We start from the raw sequence: 11,043 nt of genomic DNA on the forward strand, positions 1-11,043 counted from the left end.
CCCGCCATTGGCTGATCAGTCACAGGGGCTTTAGAGAGGCCTCGGAGAGGGTTCAGCTCGCTCTGCACTTCTCCCAGTGAGTTCTGTAGACTTTTAGTGTGCTGCAAGCCACAAAGAGTTGTTCTACGGGAAAAACGATGCTAGTAAAATGTTCACCATTAAAATGCCTTCGTTAAAAAAGAGTAGCAGATGCTGACACATTTTATTATTCTTTCTATTATGCCATGGCATGGTTTCAAGAAGGGGCAGCCACTGCTGCTGTGGCCAGAAGGCAGAGGAGAAGACCAGGCCCGAGACGCAGCTGCCCTCGCCAACTGAGGACGCTGTTTGCCTGATGGTCTCCGGCTGGCAGCATGCTGACAATTTTTCCTTCTTCAAAAAGTAAAGGTATTTATTTTATCTAATTGGATATTTTTCCTTTTAATATAAAGTTTTTAGAGAAACAACAAAAAATATGAATAAGAATTTGATAATTTCCTACAGTGATTAATTCCTGAATTCACTTTTGCTGTTTACTTTAAACCAAGTACCCCTACATCTCCTGAGATGTAAGATGACTTAGCAGGGTGTGATGATTTAAAAATTGTCCACTGGTCCCATATGTTGGCAAAATTCTGGCCTAAGACATGGCCTCTAATGCTATCAGACAGGTTCCTGGGACCCCTGGTCCACCACGGTCCATGCAAAGCCCGGAAGACACTCTAATGACCCTAGGTTTTCCATGGGCTGCATTTCCAGGCTAGTCTGAAGGTGCACAGGATGACTTTCCATCACAGATGGGTGGAACAGTATCTATGTGCAACGGGGGAGTTAGTTCCTACAGCAAGAGCTCATGCTCTCAGTTCTCTGCAGTAACTACTGGCTCTGTGGAGAACAAAGATTTCCCATCTTCTCTAATACAGTGGTTTTCAAATGCTGGTCCACAGTCTGGTGGTGTGCTATCCACATCACCCTCACAGGGGGAGGGCATTAACATGCAGTTCCCTGGACCTCATCTGTAAAGATCCTCATTCACTTGGTCTGAGGTTCGGGCCAGGAAACTGCAGTGTTGTTTTATTCTTAACACACTCTTAGCAGAGACTACTGTGAAGCTTCAGAAGTCTTTGCAGCTGTGGACCTGAGCTGAAACCCAGAACAGGGCTCTATGGTCTGGTATAGCCATGACTTACTCCCATAGCTCTGGAGTCTGGATGAAAATCTTCCTGATTCTGGAGGCGGGTCAGACGTCATTGTTGAGTGTGTTAGGGAAGAAAAGTCCTGGCACCAAGTGGTGGGGTATTATTGTTGAGTTATATCCCCAGAAATTCTGATTCTGGGTAGGGCAGTCCTTGGGACCCCCTCTTTTCTGTTGCAGGAGCAGGGCAATGGCTGGCCAGAGCTCTCCAGGAGCTTATGCTTGGGATGGCAACAAAGTGCTGAATTTGTTATTTTGGGGGATCAAGCTTCTGAAGAATTCACATTATGTCTGTGGTTTCAGGGCTACAAAAGGACCCAGTGGGTCTTCTCTGATGGGCCAGAGAAACATCTTAACTTGGATTTCTGAGCCCTGCTGAATAAGCAGTTTCTAAGAAGGGAAGAAATCAACTAAGATTGGCTAGACAGATAACAAGTGTTTCACATTTGTCATTTCACTATTGCTGGAAGTAATGTGGTTGGTCTTTGGTCAAGACCTGTGGTTGGGAGGGCCAGCAGACAGGGCTGCTAAGCAGAGATGGAGTCAATGAGGGTGAAAATACAGGTCTCCCTGTGATTACTACGGTCAGAGCAGGATCGGGGATTCTTTCTACAAGCTTCTGTGGTTCATAATAGGAAAAAAAGAGTCCCTGATCACATGGCAATCATGAACTATGTTAACTTCTGAGTGTGTGCTAGTCAGTCGAGTTGATCACAAAGATGACTGAATCTCAGAGGTGGGGCAAGATGGCGCCCCAGTGAGCGCACCCTCGCCATTTCTCCTGCAAAAAAATGGCTGAGTGGGGCAGAATCCTGCCTGAGTGAGCTGTTATGGGAACCCACAAAGCAGGAGGTATCTGGACATCGATCTGGAGAGAGTTTGACAAAAGGTGTGCTTGCTCAAGGTAAAACCTTGAGCCAGAAGCTGCAGGCAGGCTAAACCCTTCCCCTAGGGCTGCTAGCACAGCATTCCCTGAACAGCAGGTCACACGGTGGCATTCCTGAGCCTCTTGTTCCCCAAACCTGCAATCCCTGAACCCACGTTCCCTGAACCCCATGTTCCCCGAAGTCCACATTCCCAGTAACCCACATACCCCAAACCTGCGTTCCCTGAGCCCGCATTTCCCAAGCCCCTGTTCGCTGAACCCGGTGCTCCCCAAACACCAGCATTCCCCTAACAGGCGGGTCTCAGACAAACTCCGAGAGTGGGAGGGTTCTGGGGGGTGCAGATGCGTCTGAGGAGTGCAGTTCAATTGTCCAGCCCTCCCCTTTCTTTGAGCTTGGAGGAGCATGCCAGCTGGCTTGGGGATAGGCTAGGAAGAGAGGAGAGGTTAATCTGCTCAGACAACCCGATTTACCTATATGCCCTGGCACTGGGAAAATTGGTCTGGGAGAAAGTGGAGTAAAGCAATTAACTAGTTCTGTGCAACACACCTAAGGGAGGGGGGCAGGAGGACGTGCTTAGTAGGCTTCCAACAGCATATTTAGGGTTCCCAGCAAGGTCTGGGTGCTAGCTCGCTAGCTGTCAAAGAAATTAAGAGTCATTATTTTCTGTGGTGAGTTGGTTCACCAGCGTTCCATTTGAATCTCAGAGGGGAGCCTCACACAGGCTTCCTGATTCCCTGGGAGAGAGGGAAGTGAGGAAGGGAGAAAGAGGGAAGGATAGACTCCTAAGCAGTTTATTCAATTGCAAAGAAGACTCCTTGCTTGAGGCCTTATCTGGTCTTTTTTGTTTGTTTTCTTGTCTTTCCTTCCTCTTGAATCCTCCTTCCTTCCTTCCTTCCTTCCTTCCTTCCTTCCTTCCTTCCTTCCTTCCTTCCTTCCTTCCTTCCTTCCTTCCTTCCTTTCTTTCTTTCCTCTCTTTTCTCATTTTTTCTATTAGGTACTGCAGGCAGTATTTCTTGTTTGCTGTGCTTCCTCACCCTTGATTTCCTCTTTTCAGGGTGTACTGATTTTGGCTACCAATGCTATCCCTTTTCCTTTACATCTTTCTATCTTCCATCTTCTGTTGTTGCTCTTACATTCCACCTCTCTTCATTTAGCCCCCAAATTTTCTGACTTTTTCTTTCTAACAACTCTATTCTGTTTTCTATCTTTTATTCACTCTTTATGTTATTGTCCTTTCTTTTCTCTTTCCCTCTCTCCTGATCACACTGGTCTTTTAATTCATACTATATTCTTCTCCATATTCAGTTTACCATCTCATTGTAGGTACTCCACTTTTTTATTGTTATAACTCTACACTGCTTACATGAGTTTAATATTCATTCTCCTAGATCTCACATGGTTCTTCTGCTAAAATTTACTATCAATACTACTTTTATACTTTTTCTTTTCTTACCTCTTTTGCTTTCCCTGGCCTTAATATTTTCCTTCAAGGGAATTTAGACAACAGCAAGGAAATAGAATAAGAAGAACAAAGTGTCAAAGAGAAGAATTAACACACATACAAAAACAGCACCTAAATAAACCCCAAGACTAGATAGAGAAACTAAGTGACTAAACAAACCCATCAAGATAAAATGATGACCAGACAGCAACAAAAAATTACAAACCACACCAATAATCAGGAAGACATGGCTCAATCCAATGAACAAACTAAACACCAGGAAGGAGGAACAGAACATCAAACAACAATCAAAGCTCTTCAAACAAATAACATGAGCCAATTTAATGAAGTGAAGGCAGAGATTAAGGATATTAAGAAAACACTTGGAGAGCATACAGAAGAAATTGTAAATTTACACAAAAAGATAATGGATATAATGGTGAGGAATGGCACAATCCAAGAAATCAAAAATACACTCTCAGCAAATAACAGCAGATTTGAAGAGGCAGAGGAAAGAATTAATGATATGGAAGACAGTACATCTGAAATCAAACAGATAGTAGAATTGATCAATAAAAAGATAGAGAAAATCCAGCAGGGACTTAGGGACCTTAATGACAACACAAACTGCACAAATATATGCATTATAGGCATCCCAGAAGGAGAAGAGAAGGGAAAGGGGACAGAAGGGTGTTGGAGGAAATAATGGCTGAAAACTTCCCAAACCTATTGAGGGAGATGGATGTGCAAGTCCAGGAAGTGTAGCACACCCCAAACAGTATAAATCCCAACAGGCCTACCCCAAGACATATACTTGTCAAATTATCCAATGCTCAAGACAAAGAAAAAACACTGAAGGCAGCAAGAGAAAAGAAAAACATCATATACAAGGGAAGCTCAATAAAATTAAGCACTAATTTCTCATCTGAAATCATGGAGGCAAGAAGTCAGTGGTATGACATAGTCAAGATATTAAAAGAAAATACATTTCCAGCCAAGAATACTCTATCCTGCAAAGCTGGCATTCAAAAATGATGGAGAGTTCAAAATATTCACAGATAAACAGAAACTAAGAGTATGCCAACAAGAAACCTGCCCTTCAAGAAATACTAAAAGGAGTTCTGCAGGATGAAAGAAAAAACAGGAGAGACAGAGTTTGAGGAGAGTGTAAGAACAACTAAAAAGACAAAAAGAGAAAAAAACCAATTATGACATATACAAATCCAAATAAAATATGGCTAGTGTAAGTAATTCCTTGCGAGTAATAACACTGAATGTCAATGGATTAAACTCACCTGTCAAGAAACACAGGTTGGAAGAATGGGTAAGGAAATAGGACCCATCTATATGCTGTCTACAAGGAACCCATCTTAGACTCAGGGATTTAAGGAGGTTGAAAGTAAATGACTGGAAAACAATCTCACAAGCAAACAATAATCAAAAAAGGGAAGAAGTAGCTATATTAATATCAGACAAAATAGACTTTAAATACAAACTATTTTGAAAGACAAAGATGGGCACTACATATTAATAAAAGGAGTAAACTTTCAAGAAGAAAGAACAGTCATAAATATTTATGCTCCTAATCAGGGAGCTTCCAAATACATGAGGCAAACACTGGAAAAACTAAGTGAATGAATAGAGGCCTCCACAATTATACTGGGGGACTTTAATATACCACAATCATCATTGCACAGAACATCTCAACAGATGATCAATAGAGGAACAAAGACTTTGAACAATATATTAGAGAAGCTGAACCTAATAGACATATACAGAACATTACATGCAAATACAGCAGGATATATATTCTTCTCAAGTGCACATGGATCATTCTCCAAGATAGAACACATGCTAGGCCACAGAAGAAGTCTCAATGAGTTCAGAAAGATTGATATCATACAAAAAAACTTCTGACTACAGTGGAATGAAGCTGGAAATCTGCAAGGGCCAGAGACCCAGGTTAGGCACCAAGATATGGAAGTTAAGCAAAACACTCTTCAACAAACAGTTGTTCAAAGAGGAAATATCAAAAGAAATCAGTAACTACCTTGAAACTAATGAAAATGATAACACAACATATCAAAACTTATGGGATGTGGCAAAAGCTGTACTGAGAGAAATTCATAGCCATAAATTCATATATCAAAAAAGAAGAGCTAAAATTGAAGACCTAACCACATACTTGGAGGAATTAGTTAAAAAACAACAACAAACTAATCCCAAAGGAAGAAGAAAGAAAGAAAGAAAAAGATCAGAGGAGAACTAAATGAAATAGAAAATAAGAAAGCACTAGAAAAAATAAACAAAACAGAGAGCTGGTTCTTCAAGAAGATCAATTACATTGACAAACCCTTAGCTAGACTAACAAAGAAAAAAGAGAATAGATGCAAATACTCAAAATAAGAAATGAGAAAGGGGATGTCACCATTGACCCCGCAGAAATAAAAATTATTATAAGAGAATACTTTTAAAAACTATATGCCAAAAGAAAGACAATTTAAAGGAAAGGGACAAATTCCTAGAAACACATAAGCAGCCAACATTGATGAAAGAAGAAATTGATGATCTCAATAAACTGATCACAAGTAAAGGGATTGAATCAGTTATTAAAAACTTCCCAACTAAGAAGAGCCCTGGGCCAGACGGCTTCACAGGTGAATTCCACCAAACATTCTGGAAAGAATTAACACCAATCTTGCATAAACTCTTTTAAAAAATTGAAATAGAAGGAACATTGCCTAACTCATTCTATAATGCCAACATTACCCTAATACCAAAGCCAAACAAAGACACAAGAAAGGAAAATTACAGATCAATCTCTATAATGAATCTGGATGCTAAAATCCTCAACAAAATACTTGCTAGCCATATTCAACAACACATCAAATGAATTATACACCACGACCAAGTAGGTTTCATCCCTGGTATGCAAGGATGGTTCAACATAAGAAAATCAATCAGTGTAATACACCACATAAGCAAATCAAAGGAAATAAATCACATGATCAAATCTATAGATGCAGAAAAAGCATTTGACAAAATTCAGCACCCTTTCTTGATAAAAACACTGCAAAAGATAGGAATAGAAGGAAACTTTCTGAACATGATAAAGGGTATAAATGAAAAACCCACAGTTAACATCATTTACAATGGTGAAATCCTAAAATCTTTCCCTCTAACATCAGGAATAAGACAAGGATGCCCACTATCACCCCTCCTATTTAGAAGTACTTGCCCGAGCACTGAGGCAAGAAACAGATATAAAAGGCATCCAAATTGGAAAGGAAGAAGTAAAAATTTCACTGTTTGCAGATGACATGATCCTATACATAGAAAACCCTAAGAAATCTACAAGAAAGCTTCTAGAACTTATAAACAAGTTCAGTAAAGTTGTAGGTTATAAGATCAGTGTGCAAAAATCAGCAGCATTTCTGTACACCAATAATGAGCAATCTGAGGAGGAAATCTAGAAATAAATACCATTTACAATAGTAAATTTAAAAAATCAGGGAAATGGACTTTGGCCCAGTGGTTAGGGCGTCCGTCTACCACATGGGAGGTCCGCGGTTCAAACCCCGGGCCTCCTTGACCTGTGTGGAGCTGGCCCATGCGCAGTGCTGATGCGCGCAAGGAGTGCCGTGCTACACAGAGGGGTGTCCCCCGCGTAGGGGAGCCCCACGCGCAAGGAGTGCACCCATAAGGAGAGCCGCCCAGCGCGAAGGAGGGAGCAGCCTGCCGAGGAATGGCGCCACCCACACTTCCTGTGCTGCTGACGACAACAGAAGCGGACAAAGAAACAAGACGCAGCAAAAAGACACAGAAAACAGACAACCGGGGGAGGGGAGGGGAATTAAATAAATAAAAATAAATCTTTAAAAAAAAAAATCAAATACCTAGGAATAAATTGAATTAAAGATGTAAAAGACTTATACACAGAAAACTATACAACACTGTTAAAGGAAATCAAAGAAGAATTAAATAAATGGAGGAATATTCCCTGTTCATGGATAGGAAGACTAAATATTATTAAGATGTCTATCCTACCCAAACTGATCTACGGATTTAATGCAATCCCAATAAAAATCAACACAGCATTTTTTAATGAACTAGAAAAACTAGCTATGTAATTTATCTGGAAAGGAAAGAGGCCCTGAATAGCCAAAGACATATTGAAAAAGAAAAATGAACTTCGAGGAATCACACTGCCTAACTTTAAAACATACTACAAAGCTACAGTGGTCAAAATGGCATGGTATTGGCACACAAGGATAGACATACTGACCAATGGAACCAAATTGAGAGGTCTGATATAGATTTTCACATAAACAGTCATCTGATATTCAAAATGCCACCAAGCCCACTCCACTGGGAGAGAATGGTTTCTTCAAAAAATGGTGCTTGGAGAAATGGATATTCATATGCAATAGAATGAAAGAGGATTACCACCTCACACCTTATACAAAAATCAACTCCAGATGTATCAAAGACCTAAATATAAGAGCCGAGACCATAAAGACCTTGGAAAACAATGTAGGGAATCATCTATAGGACCTTGTAATAGGAAATGTCTTCATGAACCTCACACCCAAAGTACAAGCAGCAAAAGAACAAATAGATAAATGGAATCACTTCAAAATTAAAACCTTTTGCACCTCACTTTGTCAAGAAAGTGAAGAGACATACTTCCGAATTGGAGAAAATATTTGGTAACCATATATCTGATGAGAGACTAATCCTGCATACATAAAAAATCCTATATCTTGAAAATAAAAAGACAAACAATGCATTTGAAAAATGGGCAAGAGATTTGAACAAACACTTCTCCAAAGAAGAAATACAAATGGCTAAAAAGTACATGAAAAGATGCTCAAAATCACTAGCTATTAGGGAAATGCAAATCAAAACTACAATGAGATACCATTTTACTCCCATTAGACTGGCAGCTATTAAAAAAACAGAAGATTACAAGTGCTGGAGAGGGCGTGGAGAAATGGGAACACTCATCCACCGCTGGTAGGAATGCAGAAGGATCCAGTCATTCTGGAGGACAGTTTGGTGGTTCTTCAAAAAACTAGCTATAGATTTGCCATAAGACCCAGCAATTCCACTGCTGGATATATACTCAGAAGAACTGAAAACAAGGACACAAACCGATATATGCACATCAGTGTTCATAGCGGCATTATTCACTATTGCCAAAAGTTGGAATCAACACAAATGCCCATCAACAGAAGAATGCATAAACAAAATGTGGTATATACATAAAATGGAATACTACTCACCTGTAAGAAGGAATATAGTACTAACACATAGGATAACATGGATGAATCTTGACGACCATATGTTGAGTGAAGCAAACCAGGCATTGAAGGACAAATACTACATGACCTCTCTGATATGAAATAAGCAAATCAAGCTGTCTCAGAGAGCTAGAGACTGGACAATAGGCTTACAGGGAATTGAGGGGGAGAGGAAGGTTGTAAGCTGATGCCTACATGGGTGAAATCTATGATAAAGTGGAGGTAAGTAGTTGTGTAGTGAAGGGATAAGATGGGGGCATAGGGATACTATTGGGTGGGGCTTTGCAGGCTTGAGGGGGGCTAGGGTTGGGAAGATGGGTCAGATGGCCCAAGGAATTGGGGGGAGGGTAAGGGGGAGCAGATGAACATGGGAGATTGTCGGGTATGTGGTTAAAACTATAATGTTGAGAAAACTCTTTAGAAAATATAATAAGGCAGGGTTCTTTGTTTAAGGTGCTTAATGGAGGGTGTCTGGCACAGGGACAGGCTTCTAGGGAATGTGTGAGTGTTCACCTTGTCATAGTGTGTTATATCAGTGGGTGGAGACCCATACAATGAGTGGGAAAGTGTACCCCCATCCTGGGAGACCCGATATTCTCAAACAGAGGGAAGAATGTCTCTTGAGAGCATTAGTGGCTCCTAATGGGGAAGGCAGTCTAGTGTGTCAAGCCCTCAGCATTACTGCAAGTATCTGTGAATCTGGTCCTTCAAGCAGTGAAGCTTGGTTGTCACTGTGGGCCCTGAGGGGATGCAGAGAGAGGAATAGACTAGATGGGAGTGGGGTAACTGGGGGGCAGTGGAAGTGTTCCACAAGATCATGCAATAATGGATATAGGACATGTTAAATTTCACCAAAAATTTATAAAAGTGTATAGTCTAAAATGTAAACCATAATGTAAACCATAATGTAACTAAAAATTAGGAAATTGTATAGTCTAAAGTATAAACCATAATGTAAACCAAAATGGAACCTTGGTTGAAAGCTACATTTCAATATCTGTGCATCAGCTGTAGACAAATATAACATGAACATGTGGAAAGATCATTGCTGTGGAAGGAGGAAAAGGGTTTGATGTTGGATATATGGGAGTCCTCTATATTGTATATGTAACTTTACTGTGCTCTAAAACTTTCTGGGAGACAAAATTTAAAATATTTTTTTAAAAGGATGTAGAGACTGAGGAAGGAATGAAAGAGATTGCCTTGCCACTGTACATACAGGGCAATACCTATTATAGTGATGAAAGGCAAAACATCAAAAACAAAGTTTTATGGTATTTTTCATTTTTTAATACCCCAATTTATTTTTTACTTTATTTTAGTTTTTCTAAATTAGTATGTATTCTATTTCTAGTCTTTAATCCTATCATTACTATTTCATTTTCCTACTAATTGAATTTGGCAATATATTAGGCTTCATTTTTGAAGAAGTTTTGGATCCCAGAGGGGTTCGATTGTGGCAGAGGAGGAACACTGGTGTGGGGTGTTATTGATGGAGGATATATAGTTGGGAGGGAGTTCTCCAGGGCATGTATATAGGGTATATAAAAATGTTTGGATCTTCATTGGGTATTGTCATAGTAGGTAGAGTTAGAAATGACAACTGAGGGCATGCTGAGTGCCTAGCCAGGGAGCTCTGTCGCATTCCCCAGTGGAACAGCAACAATCCCCCAAGTACAAGGGCAAAGACCAGTGAAGAAGGATGGTCCAATGATGGGCCCTTGATACTGATGACTATGCTCAGGAGGCTGTATGCCGAAATTTTAAGTAGGCCTAGCACTGTAGGGTGCCTAAGAGTTACCTCCTGAGAGCCTCTATGTTGCTCAAATTTGGACACTCTCTAAGCCAAACTCAGCATGTAAATGCATTACCTTCCCCCCAGCGTGGGACATAACTCCTGGGAATGAGCCTCCCTGGTGCTGAGAGATTACTACCAATCACCAGCTGATGATGCAACTATAAAAAGATCTTGAATAAAAGGGGGAAATGGTAAGTAAAGACAAATGAGTTTATGTGGCTAAGAGACTTCAAAATGAGTTGGGAGGTTATCAGAGGGGTTGCACTTATGCACATCTCAGCAGGCTTCCAGAGATAGTCAAAGTAGAGACAACCCCATGAGGGTTATGGAGACACCCAGGCTCTATGGTCATGGCAGATGGCTCTAGAGTTCAGTGCCTTGTCAGTGGGCCCTATGTTGGAATTTGTGCTCCTGATTGTGATGGAGTTGGACTCAGGAGT

The sequence above is a fragment of the Dasypus novemcinctus genome, chromosome 26 (assembly GCF_030445035.2).
Source record: "Dasypus novemcinctus isolate mDasNov1 chromosome 26, mDasNov1.1.hap2, whole genome shotgun sequence".
Taxonomy (NCBI): domain Eukaryota; kingdom Metazoa; phylum Chordata; class Mammalia; order Cingulata; family Dasypodidae; genus Dasypus; species Dasypus novemcinctus.